General features: G+C 42.9%; 1 pseudogene; it reads right to left on the bottom strand.

The window, feature by feature from the left end:
* LOC140633434 (aldo-keto reductase family 1 member C15-like) overlaps positions 1 to 21,511 on the bottom strand; it is a 67,987-nt pseudogene extending 46,476 nt beyond the window's left edge.
* Positions 21,512 to 23,663: the final 2,152 nt, after the last annotated feature.

Below are 23,663 nucleotides of genomic sequence, written 5' to 3'. Positions count from 1 at the left end.
ACTCTTCCACTGAGTACTATTTTTACTCAAAAGAACAACTGACAAACTATGGTTGGTTATTCAAACATCGGCATACAGCAGGCATTTTCTCACTTGGGGGAAGATGGCTAACAATATTTGTTGCCAAGGATAAAAATGGAGCTTTCAAGAGAAAATTATATTTTGGGAAAACTTGTATCAGCCACTCTGAGCTCACTCAACAAGAAACAGAAGGTAATGTAACCAGTCATATATTTATCAATGAAATGAAATTTGTAGTTAAAAATTCATTTTATGAGCCAATTATTACCCTGATAACAAAGCCAGACAAACATATCACAAGAAAAAAAAATATTTTTTAGGAGCATCCAGGTGGCTCCATGGGTTGAGTGTCTGACTCTTGATTTTAGCTCAGGTCATGATCTCAGGGTCATGAAATCGAGCCCTGCATCAGACTCTGTGCTCAGGGCAGAGTCTGCTTCTTTCCTCCTCCATTTCCCTATCCCTCTGCCCCTCCACCCACTCATTTGTTCTCTCTCTTAAATAAATAAATCTTTAAAAAAACAAAAACACTTTTCAGAATAATATCCCTTATGAATATGGATATAAAAGTCCTCAACAAAATATTAGCTAATCATATCTAGCCATATGTAAAACCAAATATATATCATGATGAAATGGTATTATATCCCAGAGACAGAGAAAAAAAACAAAAAATTTAAAATATTATTGATTCTCATTATTTGTGATATTTATGTTTGATAAAGTTGCTGTGGACACTGAATTGACAAATACTGAACCATTGCTCCTGAGGAAAATACAGGGTTGGGTTCCTGCCAGCTTCTGGTCACATCATTTTCCCCAGCTGATTAAAATATATCCCTGTTTTGTGTGTGTTTCTGTTTGAGGAAAGTTCATTTTACACATATTGTTGAGTTCCTAACATTGGACTGATGACCAGCAGCACTACAGGTCATGTCTGAATGAAACTTTAACACAAATAGTTTCTCCATAAGGCTGATCACAGTGCTCTTGCACTTAGGAACACTAGGCAGTGCCTCAGCATTATGCTTGGGGACCATTTTAAGCAGAAATCACCAACAAAAAAGCACAAAAAAGCCAAAAGGCAGTGAAAATGACATGTGTTTACAGTGTGAGCACTGAAACAAGAAGGCAAGCATAGCCTTCTCCAACCTCAGCTGGAAACATGAGCATCAGATAACATTTTTTGGCCACGATTGCACGTATTGGGAATGACCACAAAAGCTCTACAAGTATGGATTCTGGGGTTAGATATAAATTGTAGCATTTAGGGAAATTCACAAAGACTCCATAAATAGTTGAGTATTAACTGCAATAGTAAAAGAAAAATGTCTACTAGTTGAAGAAACATTTGAGTCTACAATTTAAAAGGTTCATTGAATCCTAGTTTAGATTGATGACACAAAAGACACCTCTTTGAACATATCCTAACAAAGTTCTTGAATTATAATTATTAGGAGGGAAATTTGCAAATTTCCTGGAAAAAAACAAGTTATTCATAAAGAGGGGACTCTGACTTGCCTCGACTTCTCACCTGCTACCCAGTAAGCTGGACTGTTGCTACCTCTGGATCCCACTTAAGAAAAATATGTGAGGAAATGAGCCAAATGATATGTGAATGAAAGAGAAAGACTTCAAGATGGGGGAAGATGAAGAGAAGAGAAAACAGTGGGAGTAAAGAACCTTGAAGTATATAGTTAAATATTAATGGGTAAGAACATAATCTCTGAGAATGTATAAATAAAGACCTTCATACCAGAAGAGATCTATTGTAAGGAACATTCTAATAACATGAAATGATTTCACAAAAGCTAGATGACAGAGAAAGAGTGGTAAAGGAATTGCAAGGACTCATTAGCTCCTTGAAAGGGGAAGGGGGAGGAAAGTAAGAGAATTTTAAACTAAAGAGAGGTCTAAAGTGAAGCTTTGAAAGGGTTATACTCTCCATCTTGATGCATGAGGACTTGCAAGCTTGCCCCATACCCTATAGACGGATGGCTCTGGCATGGTAACATGCCTTTTCCCCATCAAGGTCAGGGATTGAGCTCCAGGGGAAAACTGAGAAAGTCCCATGCCCCTCGGTTATTCAGAGGAGGGGAGGGAGGGAGACTCAAAAATAGTTGTCATTTACTGGATACCAACTATGCGTGAGTCATTTGTATGTACAACCTTATTTAATCTTCACAGAAATCCTGCAAAATAGACATTTTCTCTGCTATTCAGATGAACAAACCAGAAGCATAGAGAAGGAAACTTGCAACAGGCAAGCTAGTGAATAAGAGAACTGGAACTTGAGCTCAGACCTGTTTGCTTCCAAAGTCCTTGCTAATTGGATGAGGAAGTGAGCTTCGAAGTCAACAGCAAACAGCAACTTCCTGATAGCGTCCACCACGGCCTCCTCTCTCCCTTACAGAGAAGTTGGTTGGTTCTTACTTCCTGCTGATTCCTCCCCTTAGATACAACTATAATCTACAGGAGCATGAGCTTAAAGCAAAGCACAAGGAATAAATGAAAAGTCAAAGTGAGACAACAGCCTACCCACTTAGAGATGTGGGTTTTCCCAGTTGACAATTTTAGGAGAAGAAAGTTTTTAGGACAAATGAAATCAAAGAATAACTAAGTAGTTGGAGATGTATTCTATGTTCATGAATAAGAAGAAATAATATTGCCAAGGCTATTCCCAACCTGATCTATAGATTCAATGCAACCCCAATCAAAGAACAAGAAACTTATTTTAAGAATATTACAAATTGACTCAATTTATATAGGCAGGCAAAAGACCTGACTCTAAGACTCACTGTAAAGCTACAGTAATCAAGCTAAGTGTAGTATTGATGAAAAAACTAGATGCATAAACCAATGGGACAGAACAGATGGACGAGTAGCCCAGAAATAGACCCATACAAACAGCCAATTTTTGACAAAAACCAGAGGCAATATTAAAACGTAAAACTTAAAAAGACAATGTCAAGAGTGTGAAAAGTCAAACCACAGACTGGGAGACAATATTTGCAAATACATATATATTAATATAATATATATTAATTATATATAATAAAAGGACTGTTACCAAAATATACCCCTAAAACTCAACAATAAGAAAACAAATCAATTTAAAAAACGAGCAGAAGGCCCAAACAGCTACCTCACAAAAGAAGAAATACGGATGGCGAACAAGCATGTGAAAAGATGTTCAACATTCTGTTATTTGGAAACTGCAAAACTAAAATAACGATGAGATGCCACGATACATCTATTAGAGCAAGGAAAATCCACACCACTGGCATCAGCAAATGCTGACAGTCACCTGAAGCAACAGGAACTCCCATTCACTGCTGGTGGGAATGCAAAATGGTACAGCCACTCTGGAAGATAGTTTGGCCATTTCTCAGAAAACCAGACATTCTTATCACACGGCCCATCCGTCATGCTCCTTGATAGTGACCTAAATGAATCAAAAACTTATGTCCACACAAAATCCTGCGGGCAGATATTTATAGCAGCTTTACTCATTATTGCCAAAACTTGGAAGCTACCATGATGTCCTTCAGAGAGTAAATGTATAAATCATAAGCTCTGGTCCAACCAGCCAATGGAATGTACTTCATTACCGAAAATAAATGAGCTGCCAAACTTGAAAAGGCATGAGGAACCTCAAGTGTATATTACTAAGAGGAAGAAGTCCATCCCAAAAGGCTGCATACTGTGTAACTCCAGTTTGATGACATCCTGGAAAAGGCAAAACTCTGAAGACAGTAAAAAGATCACAGGGTGTCATGGAAGAGAGAGGAAGGGACGAATGGGTACAGCACAGAGGACTTTCAGAACCACCAGCTGAGTATGTAGGATATTGTAATGCTGGAAACCTGTCATTACACATCTGTCCAAACCCACAGAACATACAGCCCCAAGAGTGACTCTAATGTAACCTGGATTCTGGGTGATGATGATGATGAGTCTGTGTAGGTTCATCAGTTGTAACAAACATCTCCCTTTGGTGGGCGTGTTGATACTAGAGGAGGTCACGCATTTGTCAGGGCAAGGCATATATGGGAAATCTCTGTACTTTCTGCTCAACTTTGTCGTGAACCTAAAACTGCCCTAAAAAATAAGTGTATTTTAAGATTTATTTACTTATTTCAGAGAGAGAGTGTGGGGAGCGGCAGAGGGAGGGAAGGAGAGAGAATCCCAAGCAGACTCCCTACTGAGCACGGAGCTGGACACGGGGCTTGATCTCACATTCTTGAGATCATGACCTGGGCCAAAATCAAGAGTTGGACGCTCACTGATGGGGTCACCCAGGCGGCCCTTGAAAAGAAGGTAACTGAATTTCGGGTCACTTCAGACTCCAATAACTCACTCTCTCTCCTAAATAGAGACGAAGCATTAAAAAAAATCTGACTTAGATAAAAAAAAAAAAAAAAGAAGCATTTCCTAACAGAGATGAGTATGGAATTCTGAAATGGGTGAAGGAAGGAGAATATGCACTCTGTGCTCCAGACACTCACGGTCTAGACACCGTGTGGACGGTGCTGCGGTTGGGAGGTCCTTCTGAGCTGCCTTATGGCGTAGATGAAGACCAGGTCTGACCCACCATGAACCCAGGCAGCCTGGTTTATAAATGTTTTCTAGATTACGGTTCAGAGTAAACTTGCATTGATAAAATAGTTTCTCTTCTTCAAACAAACAAAACAGGAAAGGGAGAAATTGAAAACCACTTCCAATCTGATCACCTACGTTTCTCAACCTAAAATACTGATTTTTTTTTTTTTTTTTAAGAAAAGGAAAGCAAAGGAAGTGCTACTTTCCACGTCAGGTAGCCAGTCGGTGGAGCTTACTTCCCTTGGAGGTGTTAAAGGTGGAAAAACACCACAGTTCATATTCCTTGCTCACAAATTTACTGAGTGTCTACTCTGTGCCAGGGTGTTGGTGTCAATAAAATATGCATGATTCGTACTGCACAGGGCCTATATTTTTAAGTAGAGAGGAAAGAGAATCATGAATTAAAGTCCACGATTAGCAAAGAAAAGAAGGGATATCATTCCACAAAACATCTAAGTCTAGAGCATGAGCTTCAATCTACTAGAGACTGCAACGACCTAGCTCACTGTTCTTATTGCCCAAAGCACCTTCAGAACTTTTGAAGAAAATAATTCTGACAGTATTTGGAATTGGAGCCATCCCTGGACAAGATTTAGCTGATCTGGTTCATCTTGAGTTGACTCTTAGCTCCTCTTCCTCCTCCCAGATAGGCTTTGTCCCATGACCTCCTGGTTTGATTCTTCAAGCCCCTACTGCTGGTGGTGGCTGGAAGGATTTTACCGTCCAGGGCATCTGCTGCTCAGCCTGAGTTTCCCGAAGACTGACAAGCTTCAAGCCTCAGAGCAGAAAATCTCTAATGGTTTGATTCCAGACACCAGGATTGTCCAATGGGGTCATCCAGTTCTGAGCTACGCTCCCAAAGTTACACCACAGTGTGGCCTGCCTCCTCTCAAGTCTGTCATGGGGACGCCCACCCAACAGAGGCCCAGCCCCTCACGGGGACCAGACACACTAGCATTGCTTGTGAACCTCGCATGGGGTGGGATGGGGTGGAGTGGGAAGAAGTCATCCCAGGACTCCAGCCTAGCTGTAAGCTCTATGATAAATCCTTCCTTCGAAGCCTTATCCCGCCTCCAGCCTGGCTGAACCAGTACGGCTACTTCTCCCCCATTGAAAGTGATGGAAAGGTCTGGCAAAGTTCATGACTTAAATGAGTTTGCTCCCCAATGATCCGATTTGACTCTGATTTGATTTCCGAGGGCAGGGAACACAAATCAGTCATCACGCTGTGTTTAATACAATTGAAGTCTTGCCTCCTGTCCACGTTCAGATAGGAGAGAAGCTGGGGTGGTTGGTAGGGCAGTGGGTGGGGGGCGGGGGTAGAGAAAACTTGAAGTCTGTCCTGTCATCCCAGAAGAGGGAACAAGGTGTAGAAGGACCTACCTGCCTTTCTGCCTTCGCTTGAAAGCACAGCCACAGCAGGAGGCAGGCACCTGCCCTCCCCAGAGACTGAGATGCTGGGCCCCCCTCCCAGCTCCCTGCGTGCACCCGTCCCCTCCCTGCCAGCTCTCCTCTGCTCCAGCACCTCTGCCTGTTCCCCTGGTCAAGGCTGCAGCCACCTGACTCAGTCCTCTCCCCGCTGTTGATATATTTCCAGGAAAAACACCAGATATTCCTGCTTCTCAATTCTTCCCACACCGAGAGCAGTTGGCCCACTGAGAGTCTGAACTAGTACCCACCCTGGCCACCATCAGACCTCAGTGGGCCTCCTCAGACCTCAGGTGCTGTCTCTGCCTCCTTTGGGCCTCCTCCGTCCACATTTTGGTCAAACTCCACACCTCAGATAGGTCCTCCCATGGACAGTGCTGATGCTCCCTTACTCTTCTTTAAAAAAAAAAAATTAAGTTGTTTTTTTAATTTCATTTTCATCTCTACACCCAAGGTGGAGCTTGAACTCACAACCCCGAGATCAAGAGTCGAGTTCCTCCGACTGAGCTAGCCAGGCGCCCCCACTCTATAACTTTTCTATAACATGCAGATGTCCCAGAGGGGCACCAGGGACATGGGTAGGACTCACTTGCCCCAACCAGCAGCCAGCTGACCCCCAGGCTTGGAACTGAGCCCAGTCAGGACCAGCAAACCATCAGCCTAAACCACTGGCCCACAGAGTTGAGCTAAACGTATGTTTAGGATTTTAAACCAATTGGGCTTTGGGGTGTTACATGACACTCTTTGTGCAGTCAGTAATTGCTAATATTTGCCAACATCGTGTTCAATGTTTGAATTAAATTTTCTTGTATTTATAGGCTCCTTGACACTTTTCTGTTTTTATTATTGGCTTCTGTGCATTTCATCTCCTTCAGAGCAAGTAAGCCACCCCCGAAGTCTTGCTCCTGCCCTATGCCCTACCATCCTACCACCCTACCACCCTACACCCTACCAGGAGGGATTGTCTGGGAGGCTTACTCGGTTGAGTGCCAACTCTTTATTTCTGCTCCCATGGAGGGATGGAGCCCTGAGTCTGTGAGTCTGCTTCAGGATTCTCTCTCCCTCTGCACCTCCCCTCCTTGATATCCCTAAAATGAATAAATAAATCTTTAAAAAATATAATTTAGGGATGCCTGGGTGGCTCAGGGGTTGAGAATCTGCCTTCGGCTCAGGTCGTGATCCCGGGGTCCTGGGATCGAGTCCCACATGGAGGGCCCCGCAGGGAGCCCATTTCTTCCTTTGCCTGTGTCTCTGCCTCTCTCTCTCTCTCTCTCTCTGTGTGTGTCTCTCATGAAGAAATAAATAAATCTTTAAAAATAATAATAATAATTCAAAATTTTTTTTAAAGTCTAACACAAGATTTTGAAAGATTAGCTCTAAGGACTATTGGAAGAAATAGCTTATAAGTAAAAACTCCTTACAGAGGATCAAGTATTTGAGTTTTGAAAGTGGGTCTGACATGGTTGATAGAAACAATCAGGGGAGAGAAATATATAACCCGCAGCCCTCTCCAAGTAGCTGAAAACCTTAAAACAACGGAGAATAAGACCAGGTCATGTGATTAGAACACAGGCCAGGCAGATTTGCACGATGAAGACTAGATACACAGTGTGCGTAGAGGCAGGAGGAGGTTGTATCTGGTCTCTATTGGAGGAGATGGTGGTAGAGGCAGGAGGAAGGCCGTTTCCTCAGCAGTGATGAGGAAGGAGGATGTGGTTTGGGAGGTAAGGGTAAGAAGGGTGGGATCAAAGATATAGAAGCAGGACTAAGTTTCAGGACATTGACCATGGCGTGAAAGACTGGGATCAGCTGGGGAGATGGTCCTGCACAAAGCGGGTATCAGTGAAGAGTGAGGAGACCCTGAGTCTGAGGGTCAGATCTTCCTAGGCGCTTGCAGTGGGCGCAGCAGCCAGTGAGAGGCACATCCACTGCAGGTGTCACAGGGCTATGCCTTTGGAGTAACGAAATCCCACCTTGGGAATGTATTCCCAGGCCAAGAATTCAAAAACAGAAAAAAGCTATATACATAAAGATACCTTTTTTTTTTTTTAAGATTTTATGTATTTGTTCATGAGAGACACAAAGAGAGAGGCGAGACCCAGACAGAGGGCATGGCCTGCCTCTACGCCCTGCAAGGCCTAAAGATATTTTGTGCTAAGGCGGTCGCAGGAGAGAAAAAAACCCTCCAATACAAAATGTCCACCGATTTACAATTGACAAAGTCTGGCAACTTCAGGAAATATTCCACATCAGTTTTTAAAAGCTACGTGAAGAGAGTGGACACCACAATGTGCTTATAATGTGATATTAAACGGAAATAAACTACAGATGATTTATAATTACAGTACAAGTGTTCATATGGGACTATGTTAAGAGGATATTTAAAGAACTAAAATAGCTGTATGTGAGAGTTTCATACAAATATTTAAACTTTCAAGACATTTTATGATTTAAAGGTGGTGATAGCCATTTTTTTACTTTAAAACAAAGAGCTATACAGCCGTGGTGACATAATGAAAGTGGAAAAAATTGGCCAAACTGGCCTGGACGCCTCTGTGTTCACATTTTTGAGTGGCACATGATCCTACTAGCTTGTGATTTGACCTCCCCACCTCTGTGGCTTCCCTTTTAATTACTTCTTGCCTTTAATTACTCCCATAAACACCCCTAAGATATGCTGACAGCTCAGAATATACCAGAACCGTACCCTGGAGCTGCCATTCCTGGTGATGAGCTCAGAGGCACTGGTCCCAACCTTTTTGTTCATTTATGGGGCTTAATTTAGAGCCTTTCCTCAATTGAGACAGGATTCTCCTTGCCATTAAGTGGACTTTAATTTTGTGTCCACAATATAAAGACCTATAAAGGTAATGGCTAACAATAACAAATCTACCTAACAAATATATATTAAATAGCACGCACCACAAACTAGACGGCAGCCCTATACATCTCTTTCAACAAAGCTTTGATTTTTTTCAAGATTGGTTTATTGGATAGAGACAATGGGAGCAGGGGGAGGGGCGGAGGGAGAGGGAGAGAATCTCGGTCAGACCCCCCCAAACAAACTCCCTAAGCTTCTATCCCTCACCTAAAATGACTTTGACTACACCTTCTCTGTATCAATCTCTTCCCTCATTAATTCATTTGTTCATTTATTTACCAATTATTTTTTGGAGACCTACTGTTTATGCATCTGCCCTGGGGCTAGATTCTGGACATTTCACAAAATTCCACTGCCCCGATGGAGAGACAAGTCAAGAGGAAAGCAAGATAAGTGGGTCTGCTGTTATTTCTGCCTGCCCTCATTGCACGCACGCCCTCTGCTCCCCTGCACCTGCTCCGTGGCCCAAGAGGTTGTTGACCAGATGGGCTCCATCAACAGGCTCCTTTGCCCTGCCTTCCGGTTGCATCAGGCCAACGTAGGGAGCAGACTAAAATTCAGCAGGTCTATTTAGCTCTCTCAGCATCATTCGGACCCACTGCCTTAGGAGATGTTGAGATGATCAAGTGAGATCTTTTATTCCTTCAACAACTTTGAGTAATTGGCGGGTCATGTAGGGCTGGCTTCACGGGCATGCCATCTGCACAGTTGCTGCGGGTACTGTGCTCAGAAGGGCCCCATGCCTGCTTTAACACTCAACTGTCACTATGTTGAAAGCTTAATTTTTTTAATGGGGAGCGCCATGGTTTCATCTGGCAATTACATAGCTGGATCTGCTCCTATAATATGCTTTTCTTTTTTTATAAAAGCTCTTATTTATTTTTTTAAGATTTTATTTATTTATTCATGAGAGACACGGAGAGGTAGAGGGACAGAGACACAGGCCGAGGGAGAAGCAGGCTCCCTGCGGGAAGCCCGACTTGGGACTCGATCCCGGGACTTGAGGCTCATGCCCTGAGCCTAAGGCAGCTGCTCAACCACTGAGCCACCCAGACATCCCCCCTATATATGCTTTTCTAAATGCTAGGGAGAAGCAATGAGCAAAACAGGCAAAAACCTGCCTGCGTGGAGCTTACACTTAAATTCTTGTTGATCACATGCTATCAGAGAACAACACTTCAGGAGAGAGAAGTGGACAGCAAACAGCTTAGGTGAGAAGTCGTTTGCATGTTAAAAGAAGGGCAAATGGTATGCTGTAAATTTTTTTTTTTTTTTTTTTGGTCTTATGGCATCCCCCAGGATAATGTTGAATAGAAGTGGTGATAATAGAGGCTCCTGGGTGACTCCATCAGTTAATCATCTGCCTTCAGCACAGGTTGTGATCCCAGGGTCCTGGGATGGAGTCCTACATCAAACTCCCTGCTCAGCAGAGAGTCTGCGTCTCCCTCTGCCCCTACCTGTCTCCCCCTTCACTACTCCCCCTCCCCTATTCCTGTCCTTCCCTTCCTCCCTCCCCCTTCCCCCTGCTTGAGCTTCTCTCACTCACTGTCTATCAAAATAAATAAATAAAATCTTTAAAAAAAAAAAAAAAAGAAGCGGCGATAACAGTCACTCTTGTTTTACTCCAGAGTTTAAAGAGAATGCTTCTAATATTTCTCAATTTGGGTTTATGATTTTTATACCCTTTATTCAGTTAAAGCAGGTTGTTTTTATTCTTAATTTAACCAGTTTTTTAAAATCAAAACTCATATTGAGCATTATTAAATGTGTTTCCTGTGGCTATGCGATAATAGTATTATTTTATTCTTAAACATCTGTACATTTATAGATTTTTTTTAAGATTCCAAATATATTTTAAAGATCAAGTCCACAGGATTTGTTGACAGATCAGATGTAAGACAGGAGAGAAACAGAGAAGTCAAGTATGATGCCAAAAGTTGTGGCCTAAGCAAGTGGGTAAATAAAATTGAGTAAATAAAATTGCCATTAATCTCCAACCAGGGAAGGCTGTAGAGAAGGTTTGATTTTTTTGTGGGGGGAGGGTAGGTTCCAAGTCAGAAGCTCAGTTTTGTATTGTGAAATGTGACACGCCCAGAAGACCTTAAGCTGAGACACAAAGCAAGTGGATAGATACCATAGGATTAGAAGTCAGGCTCCAGAGCATCCGGGTGGCTCAGCTGGTGAACCGTTGACCTTCAGCTCAGGTCATGACCTCAGGGTCCTGGGATCGGGCTCCAGGCTCAGCGGGGAGTCTGCTTCTCCCTCTCCCTCTGCCTCTTCCTGTTCTGCTTTGTGCTCTCTCTCACCTAAATAAATAAAATCTTAAAAAGAAAAGAGAAAGAAGAAGATGGGCTCTGACCACAGATAGGAACTTACACCTTGGGGATCATCAGCATTTGAAGAAATGGAAGAAGGAATGGAAGAAGCCTTCTCAAGAATGTACATGCCCAAGAGTAAATACGTCTCAGCATTAGCTGCGACAAGCATTCCTTCCCTTGTGTGGGGGAAAGCACACACACAGACGGGACATCAGCATACACAATATCGTTGTATTATTATGCAGCACACCCTGTCACTCTGGGCCTCAGTGACCTTCCTCACCAGGCATGTTCAGTTCTTTCTCTTAGAGCTATTTCATCTGATAGGTTGCCTTCAGGAGTCTATCGACCTGTAGAATGATATGGAAACCCTGCAACTTCGAAGGCAAACCTGAAACAGACCACACACACACACACACACACACACACACCAGTCACACTATATGTAAATTCAAAAATATGTTTTAAAAAATGCTTTAGCCTCACACGTTCTGCTTTGAGGTTTTCCAAAGCCACCCATCAGTCTGAAGAAAAGACATGATCTCTGCAGGTAAAATGGAAGGTGTTGGCGTTTACTAAGGGGGTTGTCTGGGACTATGAGCTTCTTCTTATTAAACTGTGTGGACTCTGAGCCAGAGACAAGGTCTTCTCCTTCTGCTGGTTATTGGATCTAAATTTATAGCATCAGAACTGAAGACTGGAAGTGGCCTTCAGAGATTGCACAATTACCTGGAAATCCGTTCATTGTCCTGCCCCCAAGAAACACACTGAGCCACTAGACTGGTGGCTCTAGACTGACCTGCCTTAACTATCTCATAGGATTATTACAAGAATCAAATAAGATGGGCAACATGAGGAACTATTAAGAGCTTGGCGAGTGGAAAGCATTCTTCACACCTTTCTTTGTGAATCCAAACTCACCATTCCTATCATACAGATAAGGAACCCACAGTCAGACAGAAGTTCTCGGGAATTAATATATTTCTTCCATAGTCAGCATGAATCCTCCAACATATGCACAGCTTCCCTTCTGTCCTGGCTTCAACATCACTTTGTTTCTCCTCCAAAACCTGGCAAGCTTATTGGATTCCTGATGAGATTACTCTTTGACTCATACATCCTCTCTCTGCACATCTCATCCTTGACTGACGTGTGACCTTTTTTGACTGAATTATTGAAATCCAGTAATGGCTTTATTGCTTCTGATTGCCAACATGTGCCAGTTGTGCCATGGTATTTATCAAATTCTTGTTAGCCTGGACAAAGATACTTCCGGCATTGATTTGCGCTCCCCAAACTCATTTTCCTTAACTAGCATCAGCTCAGCTCCAACAGTCCTGGCTAATAATCTCCTAATGAGTTTGCCATAGAGTATCTAACAAAAAGAAATACACAGAATTAGTGAATATTTAGCCAAGTTGCAAGGTATTGAACTTTCAGAAAAGGATGTCATGGGAGTCCAGAGCACTGTTGCACATGGTGCCCTCCTATAGAAGGGGGTGGGCTGGCAGGAAGTTGCTTTGCGCCTGAGGGTCTCATATCCCCTTTCCTTAACCCTAACCACCTGCGATGTCAGTGTCTAAGATGACTTCTGATAAATCCAGAGCCCAAAAGAAGAAACGCATTTGCGTCAGTGTGAAATACTTGGCAAGTTGACTCATACCCCAGAGAAACCTCAGGCTGATTTTTCATTGTACTGTTCAAGTAGTTTTAGAGAGTTTGAGAAAGGAGTCTTGATTTAAAAGTCAGAGGTGTAAGTTTTTATTAGCTATTGGGCAAATCACGTAACCCCATAACCTCGGGTCCAGTAAAATGATAACAAAACCTTACCTACTTCCAAGAACAAGCTTCGGTCAGATGAATTCAGCCCAACATCTCCTCCAAGATTGAAAGGTGGGGGCTCCGTAGGGCTAGCGGTCCTAGTTCAAATATTCACCTCTTTTCCTTGTTTTCAGACTGGGAGGTCTAACACTTCCTTTCCCCATGGCTGGAGGAGTTTGACTGCATCGTGGCCAAACGCATGGTTTTCAGGCACAACTAGTCAAACTCCTCATGTTTTGAAAGGGAAATGCTTCCATAATAAAAATCAAAACTCAACCCTCCCTCTAGATTTGAACAGAAAAGGTGTAGCTAAGAAAAGGTGTAGGTGACAGGAAGGAGATCGCATTGAATGTGCGCATAAATGTTCACACTTTCTTCCCACAGCTCTGCCTTCCTCCCGAAGGCCCCTCTGACCCAGACCTTGTCACACCATCCAAGTTGGCCCCCAAAGATATTGTGTGCCTCCTAACATCCACTCCATCTCATTCAATTAGCACTTTACTAAGAACTTCTACCCCCTAAATCCTGGGCTTGGGGATAAAGGTCCTAAGGTAAATAGGGTGCAATCCCTGCTCTTAGGAACCTCACAACTAGGGAAGGGAGTAAGCTGGGTAGAGATAAGCACAGTAAAATGTGATAAGTGATGTCATACTAGTACACACCAGGTGACATGGGAGTGCCAAGATGGGAAGGACAAGTCCTGTAGAAAACTTTCACAGAGGAGGTAACTTTTCTACTGGGTCTCAAAGGATGAACTGGAAGGTGAAATGTACTCCCAGAGAATCTGGGCATGTCTCTGGCAGCTGTGTGTGTGGTCCTTAATTTCCTGGTATCCTTTACCAGACTTTGAGCTCCTTGCAGGTAAGGACTGTCTTGTTCATGGTCCCTGCACCTTGCCCAATTCCTGGGAGGTGGGAGGTCCTCAACCAAAGGCTGAGGGATGATGAAATGTGTAAAGAACAAATGTACAAATTTCTGTCTTGAACAGCATGGCTGTTACCTGAAGATCCTAGTTCCTTCTATTTTTTCCTTCTTTCCTTTGATTTAAATGTATTTTGTACCCACTAAGGACGAGGCACCTTGCCACATTCTCCAGACCACGTCTCTCTACCCCTCTGAAGGTAAATCGCTGATTCACCCCACATGTATTGAACCCTTTGATAAGCAGGGCACTGTGTTATGTACCAGGAGTGTGTTCATCCTTCACCCTTACTGAAATGAGTGATAGCTGTTAGAGATGAGAGAATGATAAAAAAGCAACTAAAATAAGACCGAGGGTCCTGGGAATTTGATTATTTCAGTAACTTGGAATCCTGCTTGCGACCATAGATTTGAGGGGCAGCAGCCAGACGTAAAGAATGTGCAGGTGCAGGGGTAAAGAATGAAGGGATGGGGATCCCTGGGGAGGTGAAGGGATCAGTGCACAGAAGATGTGAACCTTTTCAACAAGAGCCCAATACCGCTGACCCAGCATGAGAGCAAAAGGGGTAGGAAATGGGAAGCATGTTGGTAAATGTGGAAGACTCGTTTCATAGGATGGCACGCAAGGAAATAGGAACGGAGGAAACTCCCTCTTGTTTCTCCGTGAAGTAGAAGCACTAACATTTGCTGGGGCAGAGAGGCAGTGGTCGGATCAGATGTGCCCACTCAAGTCTGGTTCTCAGAATCAGCCCTTATCTCTGGAGAGCTTGAAAAACATGCCTGTTTGAGGAATCAAGTTGACATAATGCTTTCCATCAACTCCTACAAAGTGGTGTCTGAAAGGGCTTAGGTGTTCAAAAAATGATAGGGCTCCCAACCTCCGTTGTCTTAACCTGGTCTTTGCAGCCGCAGATCTGAAAAATCAGCTTAGCTGGAAAGAAGTCCTCCTTTCCCTCACAGATGAAGCCCTCAGTCTCCCCGTAGGTTGCCAGCCACACGTAGTCACGGTCTAGCGTCAACTGCAACAGTTCCTTGACCATATGATATATACCGTGTGTGGGCAATGCTCTTTCAGGACCTCAGGCCAGGTCAATTCTGAACACAGGCCATATGGGAAAACCCTCAGACTGGGGGCAAAAGGCTTTTCTTAACTCTCCACTGACCCTTTTCCTGATCCACTTGCGCTTTAGAGAATGACCACCTTTTGCTACCTGAGTCACTCTGTGTAGGACATAGATGAGCTTCTGACAGAGCCGATCACTGGGGGCCCCTGAGGATCAGGGGCTCAGCATAGGGAGGAAAGGTGACTATGAAGTAGAGCCAGGTGCTGCAGAGTTCTGGAGGGGGAGCAGTCACTAGGCAGCTGTACTATCTGACCCTCCCTTCCTCGTCTCTGCTGAGTCCCACAGGACCCCCAAGCAGGGCATCTCATAAAGGCATCTGGAAATGTGGAAACCCTAAGAAGGAATTAAAAGTTTTAGGTCAGTCCCAAGGTGGGAAAGCACGCAGCCCACATGAGCCTAAGTAAAGTATGTTTACTTTAAGGGCACAGGATCTCTTTCCTTGCCCTCAAATTCCACAATTTTTTTTTTTAAACCTCTGTTGTTAAGTAGCCATTAGGTTTTTTTTTTTTTTTCTTTTTTTTTTTTTGCAGAATTCTATAAGTTTCGCAAAATTCCCTTCTAGGTTCTTCATAAATAAGCTCCCCTTCTGTGTAAGAGAGCTAAAGATCCTAGTTCCTTCTTTTTTCCCTTCTTTCCTTTGATTTAAATGTATTTTGTGCCCACTAAGGACAAAGCATCTTGCCACATTTTCCAGACCACGTCTCTCTGCCCCTCTGAAGGTAAATCACCGCTGATTCACTGCACATGTATTGAACCCTTTGATAAGCAGGGCACAGGAGTGTGTTCATCCTTCACCCTTACTGAAATGATTGATAGCACCTTACCCCCGTTCACTTCCAACAACCTCTCCTCCCCCACCCCTGTTTTCTTCATCTGGAAATCCATATCTCCAAGCACTTTTTAGACAAGTCTGTGATCTGTGGTTCCAATTCCATATAATTGTGGCTTCTTTCACTGGCAGACACTTGCTCCTGGGAAGTTTATGTTCTGATCCATCTTTCCAAAGTTACACAGCCTGCCAGCCATGAACAGAGGTAGCACCTGAACTCATCTCTCTAGCTCCCCCTTTTATGCACCTAACCTCTTTGCCACACTATTCCCTGCTTAGGTTTGGGTGGCAATTTAACCCAACTATGAAACAGTGTGGCAGTTCCTCAAGCAGTTAAAAATAGAGCTACCCTGCAACCCAGCAATTGCACTGATGGGTATTTAACCCAAAGATACGGATGCAGTGAAATTCCGGGACACCTGCACCCCAAAGTTCACAGCAGCAATGTCCACAATAAGCCAAACTGTGGAAGGGCCTCAATGTTCATGGACAGATAATGGATAAAGACACTGTGGTCTATGTACACAATGGAATATTCCTCAGCCCTCAGAAAGGACAAACACCCACTATTTGCTTCCATGTGGATGGACCTGGAGGGTATTATGCTGAGCGAAGTAAGTCAACCGGAGAAGGACAATCATCATATGATTTCACTCATATGTGGAATGTAAGAAATAGTGAAAGGGATTATGAGGGAAAGGAGGGGAACTGAGTAGGAAAAATAAGAGAGGGAGACAAACCATGAGAGAATCCTAACTCTGGGAAATGAACAAAGGGTTGTGGAAGGGGAGACAAGATGGGGTTTGGGGTAACTGAGTGATAGGCACTGAGGAGGGCACTTGCAGGGATGAGCACTGGGTGTTATACTATATGTGGGCAAATTGAATTTAAATTTTAAAAATGTAAAAAAAAAAATAACATGCATACGAGAAAAAAATAAAATAACCCAACTATGACTCTTGTTTCCTTCTCTCGTCTATCAGTTCTGACCCCTGAAAAGCTTCAGCATGCATTGCCTTAAGTGTCAGCATACAGCTACTGGAACTGCTGGAAAATATTACATATATAATTTTCAGATAATTAGTGGGACTGGATTTTCAATCCAAGTAATGATAGTATGGGTTTACTTGGTGACAATAGGCACAACTTCTTCCAGAGGAATCCTGAAACAAAATAACCCACATGATGCCCATCTTAAAAGGTATAATACTGTTTGCCCCCAATGCTACTGCCCTAGTTAAGACTCTTATTACCTTTCATGAGATTCTTGTGGCCCTAACGGGTCTCAATGCTTCCTGTGTTCCAGTTCTCCAATATTAATCCTGACAGAGTCATCTTCCTAAAGCACAGCTGTGAGCACGCCACAAGTCCTGCTCCTCTGCCATTAACTCTACTACAGAAACTCCTCAGCTGTCACTCAAATAAAAACGGTCTCCTGAAAAAGTTCCTATCTTTCTGGTTTTATTTATCTACACATCCCAACACATCAGCCAAAACGCACTGGGCTGTTCCATGACATCCTGGGCTTTTGCTCATATTCTTCTCTCTACTGAGAATATTTATACCTACAATCTTTGCCTTTCAAAATTCTGCCCAGATGTCAAGTTCTTGCAAAAACACCCTCCACTATAAATCTTTTGATACTTATCTTATTGAAATATGATATGGCCTCCTTAGAGTTCCCATATTTTAAAATGCTCTTATCTTCCTTTTCTTATTAGTTTTGTGACCCTGGAAAGTCACTTAAGCATGAAGCGAGACTAACACCTACCTTACATGGTCGTCAAAAGGATTAGATGAGGTTAAAAAGAATTTTGAGTAGTGCGGGAGGTACACAGTCTAGGGTAGCTTTTCTGGTAAGTTTTCGTCCCTGATGACACACACACACACAACTGTAAGCCCGTGAGGACAATTACCAGCCCTATTTATTCTAGTATCCTTTGCAGAAAATTTCACATGGTATGTCTTCAAAAAACATTGGTTGAATTGAAAATGCCAATGTCCATACTGAGACACCAATACTTAAAGTCCAGATAGGAAGACGCTTTGAGAAGAGGAATAACTCACCTGCCTCATTGATACACTTAGCCCTTGTAAATACACTTATCTGTTTCTTTTGTGAGCAGTTTGTTGGTGACAGAATGGGTATTGTCTTTCTAAACAAAGGCTCTGGCACACATCCTAATGATAAAATAACTGCTCAAGTTTAATAGCATTTAAAAAAAATGGTATTTCCTATGGACTGAATTATGTTATTTCTATTTTCTCCATCTGTATGCAGGTCAAGGACGACAGTGGAATAGGCCCTACCATAGCTGTCTTGGTATCCCCAGACCTAAAACAAAACCTGGTACAAAACATTTGTTCCAGAAAATGCTTTCTGAATATTGTTGAACCATATTCCATTCCTTAGTGAAGCTACTAAGGAGCAAGAAGCAATAGATCAATCTTGGCACATGGGGCTCAGCTACGCCTTGACAATTCCTCTCCTGCTTCAATCTTATTATTGCTTCATTATCCTCAGGACAGTTGACTCAGGTTTATTTCTGCACAGGCCAATTCGGGACAAGGGCTCTTGGATGTCCTGAAGATGTCAGGGCTATATAAAGATTTGTGGTTAAGGCTTGATAGAACATATTTAGAAGCAGTCCTGTTACTTTTGTGTTCGCAAAGTTCTTCTGCTTTGTTAATCAATGTATCAGAAGCTGATCCTAGAAAAGGATATTAAACAATCCATCAAAAATCTTTACTTCTTTGCTTGAGGGAAACACAGTCATAATGAATATATATCTTTCTCCTGTCTTCTGTTTCCTGAAATTCATGCCCCCAGGTTCTCACCTGCCGTCTGAAACTTCAAAGCATTTTTCAAAACCAAGACAATTTCTGCTCTAAGAGGAATTCCAACATCTGCTACCAAGATTTTTTTTTCCAACCAACTAGGAAATAATTTTAGGACCAAAAAATGACTTGCATTCCAGCAACAATGCTTTGTCCCTGTGTAGAGGACTGGTGGGGGTAACTTATACTGGAGAATAGGATGCAATTACTATGGACAAGAATTTTAAGGAGTAGCTTCATCCTATCTTGTAGCTGCTTTATAAAGAGCTGAGAATAAGAGGGTGGAATCAAGTATCTGTCCCGGGATCCGGTCAAGCACCAGAGCCAGTAATAAAGTAACTGAAGACGGGAGGTAATGAGCTAAGCTTTGGAAATGTTGACTTTGATGTGCTTCTAGAACATTCAAGTGGAAATACGTAGTGCACATTTGGATGTGTAGTCTGGGGCCCTGGATGGAGAACTGTCTGGGCTGTAAATATAGATTGAGGGTCACCATAGGGCGGAAGAAGCCATAGCTTACAGAATTCTCCCAGGAAGGGTACATATGACAAAACAAGCTGGCTCTGAGAGAATTCTGTGAAAGGAGAATTTTGCAGGGAAGGGGCACCTGGGTGGCTCAGTTGGTTAGGCATCTGACCTCAGCTCTCGTCATGATCTAAGAGTCCTGGGATCAAACCCCACATCGGGATTCCCTACTCAGCGGAGAGTCTGCTTCTCCCTCTCCCTCTGCTACTCCCCCCCCCAACTCATGATCTCTCTTCTCTCTCTCTCTGTCAATCTCTCGCCCTCCCTCCCTCAAATAAATAAGTAAAATCTTAAAAAAAAAAAATAAGGAAGAAAAGAAAGAAAAAGTTTTCTTTTCAGCTCTCAGCTCTTTACGAAGAAAAAGAAATTGCAGGGAAGGTGGAGAACCAGTACATATTAGTCCCAAAGCCAAGAGATCATTTTTAAGAGAGAAGTGACCAGGGACAGAGAGACCAAGTAAAAGAGATTTGAAGGAAGTTGAGGGAAATCATTTAACATTCCTTTTTTTTTAATCTTGAAAATGGGGGTAATAATATTCACCCTGGAGGGTTGTCAAGAAAAATAAATGCAAACACCCCACAGAAACACCCAGTCACAAGATAGACCATCCCTTTGGTCCCTGGTCTGGTGCTCTTTTCCCCACACTGTGCCTTTCTCATTCAGGCATTTCATCTGCAGTATAACAGCTGCATAAAGGATGATGTCTTTAGCAAACACTTATTAAACATCTATTACTTCCCATGCACCGTGATAACAGAGATGAACAAGGCCCAGTTCCTTCTCTGGTTGAGAAACCAAACAAGCAAAACAACAATCATAACTCTACATTTGGATGGAAATAGGGCCAGATGTTTGAAATATAAAAAGTAAACCATCTATGAGTTTGCCAGTGAAGGTGAACTCAGAGAAATCAGCTAGAGTGACTTTAAGTGAAGAGCTGAGAGAAGAGACGAAGGAGAAGACGTGATCCATTTAGGGATGACTGATGTGAAGCACAAGGTATTTAAGGGGAAATTAGGGGAAGGATTTTAGGGAGTTTGCTCTATGCAGTGGTTCTTAAGCTGGGCTGTCCATTCCAACACTTGGCAAGCTTTAGTGAAACTCCAGCTCCTGAAGGCACATTCCAAGGCTGCTTACATTGGATTCCGAGCTGGTAGGATCCAGGCAAGAATATTTTGTAAATCTCTCCAGGTGATGATTTCGATAGGCATCCAACACTAAGAACCAGTGCTTTTCAACGTGTGGTCTCCAGACCAGCCAACCAGCATGGGCATCACCTGGGAACTTAGAAATGCAAATTCTCTGCCCCTTCCCTCTCCAGCTACTATGATTGAATGAGCCCTCGGGTGGTTCAAATGCACTGTAAAAAGCCAGAAATACTCTTGCATTAGAGGAAGCTGAGACTGAAGTCAGGGATGCAAGATTGGAAGCAATGACCTTTATCCAGGTAACCAAGCCAAGGGCATGGAGAAGGCACAGAAGGAAAGATCGGCCAGAGATGGGGGAGGTAGAGTTGATGTGATTTGTTGTGGGGTCTGGGAGCGAAGGGTCAAAGAATTCTCGAGATGTTTTCAGTGCAAAAAACATGATTTTATTTAAGCATACGGACAGGACCACTGGACAGAAAGAAATGCACTGGAATCCTGAGAATCAATTGATTTAGTTTTAAGTTGGGGGAGTGAATAGAGACAAAAGTTTCCAAAAGGATTTTCATGTGTTAAAGAAGACTCACAGGATCCTGGAGGCCTGGCCATTGTCAAGCTAGGGTTGTTTTTTTCTTTTTCTTTTTCTTTTTTTTTTTTTTTTTTTCCTTCTAGCAAGGTATTAATATTAAGACAGTTGGGAGTTCCTGGAGGGTGTCGTACTCTGCCGGTCTCAAGCAGATGCTTGAGGCTCAAGGGGCTGCCAGTTGTAAGATTTAATTTTATGTACCTTTCTTTTGTCTTTGTTCTCCACATCAAGTTGACAGAATGTATTTACTCACAGAAATGAACAGTGGCAGAAATTGCCATCAACACAGATTATACCAAATAGTTTTTCATTATGCTCTTAGTAGTAACACAACCATAGATTGGGTACTTACCCTGTGTTAGGTGCTCTGCTAAGAATATATGCACCTTATCTCATTTTGACCTTTACAACAACCCCATGGGATAGAAACTATTATCACCATCTAAGGGATGAGGCATTGGAAATGCAGATTCTTGATTCTTATTCCTGATTCTAGAACCTGTTCTTTATTCTAGCTCATGAGTGTCCAAGCTGGGATTTGAACCCATTTGTCGGCCTCCAAAGCTCCCGCTCTTTCTCATCCACTACGCTGTGACTGTTTTATATGCCATTTACTTACAAATTTGCCTTTTAAATGAATGTATAAAGAAGATGTGGTCTCTGTATACAATGGAATATTACTCAGCCATTAGAAACGACAAATACCCACCATTTGCTTCAACTTGGATGGAACTGGAGGGTATTATGCTGAGTGATATAAGTCAATCGGAGAAGGACAAACATTATATGGTCTCATTCATTTGGGGAATATAAAAAATAGTGAAAGGGAATAAAGGGGAAAGGAGAAAAAATAAGTGGGAAATATCCGAAAAGGAGACAGAACATGAAAGACTCCTAACTCTGGGAAATGAACTAGGGGTGGTGGAAGGGGAGGAGGGCGGGGGGTGGGGGTGACTGGGTGACGGGCACTGAGGGGGGCACTTGACGGGATGAGCACTGGATATTATTCTATATGTTGGCAAATTGAACACCAATAAAAAAATAAATTTATTTTAAAAATTACCTTTTAAAATGATCTCCTTTTTGGGAAAAATCTGAAAGAACCGCTAGTTGAGTTGAGTTGAGATGAAAAGATTTGCCTGGGATCCACTGCAGTCTCAAAGGAGAGATATGCATAGGGCGACACATTGGGGAAAGCCAAGGCTTGCTGAGACTACCCTAAGCATGAGCCCTAAACTCCTATATGGAATTCTTAATCCTCCTAAGGCAATAGAGCTCCTTCGGTGTCTGTGATTCAAGACCCCAAGGCCAAGCCAAAAGCAATGGCCTCCTTGACCTTGATCTGTCCCTGCCCAACCCCCTGCCTAGTTTCAAATCTTAAAATTGGCCTTTGATGTTTTATGGCTCAAAGGACAAAAAGTTGAAGGACAGAGGATACCCAAGCAGCTTAAGGAGAGCATGGTTGACCTAATACATGATAATTTATATTTCTACTGCTAAATCTCAGCCCCTAACAATGAGGGAATGCCCTTGACCCTAATTCACATTATCCTTTCTCCTTAGGAAGAATCCTCTCATTTCTCCCGAGTAGCCCTGTGAGTTGCTGCACAAACCTGAAATATGCTCAGGGTCAGGGAAAAGATGCCCTGAATTCACAGCTTGCCTAGGGGCAATAATAGTAATTTGCAGTTGTCTATACCTACTTGTCGTAGGACAGGCTGATGATCCGTCAGGCACAAGTATGGGGGCATTCTATTTGTGCTTTTTTAAGGAATTAAAAATGTCTTAGACACATAATTAAACTGGCTCAGAAATAGATTAGTTGATAAGTCCTCTTATAAAAACAACTCATAAGTATTATCTCTCCTTCCATTCATAAATCCACTCAATTCAGTATTTAAAAAAAATTCTTTATTTATTCATGAGAGACACAAAGAAGCAGATACATAGGCAGAAGGAGAAGCAAGCTCCCTGTGGGGAGCCCGATGTGGGACTCCATCCGGGGACCCTGCAATCGAGACCTGAGCTGAAGGCAGACGCTCAACCACTGAGCCACCCAGGCATCTCCACTCGATTCAGTATTACTCTCTGTTATTTATGTAATCAGATGTCTTAGTTGGGCCTTGGGATTGGTTAGTTCTGGTGAAGGAAGCTGGACAAAAATCTCCTTGTATGTAACTCTTTGTGTCTCGTGGTTTACGGAGGGATCAAGAATCCTCTGGAAACAGTATTTGCCCCTGGCCGTTGTTGAGATTCAGATGTGTCTAATGGTCTGCAGGGGTCTCATGGAGATCAGATTGCAGGAGATGGAACCACAGGAGTAGTAAGATTCTGCTACAACCAGTAGGCCTGGCAACAGGATCAGAGCCTGAGGACATGGAGTTTCAGACAGGGTGTCCTCCCCTGAAGCCAGTTATGATAGTCTGGGTGCTCCCACAAAAAAAAGAGACAGTGTTTGTGCCTTAAAAGAGGCTTCACAGTCATGATTCAAGGTACATTACCTCACTCCCTGACCCCTGGCAGAAAATAAACACGGTAGGAATGCTTCATTCATGGGGAGAGGCTTGGAGGACCATGGAGCCTCTACTTCTGAGACTCGTGGGCAATGTCTCACTTTCACAGAT

This window comes from Canis lupus, chromosome 5, assembly GCF_048164855.1.
Source record: "Canis lupus baileyi chromosome 5, mCanLup2.hap1, whole genome shotgun sequence".
NCBI lineage: Eukaryota > Metazoa > Chordata > Mammalia > Carnivora > Canidae > Canis > Canis lupus.
The sequence above is the reverse complement of the archived record's forward strand: the minus strand, read 5'-3'. Positions and strand labels throughout refer to the sequence as shown.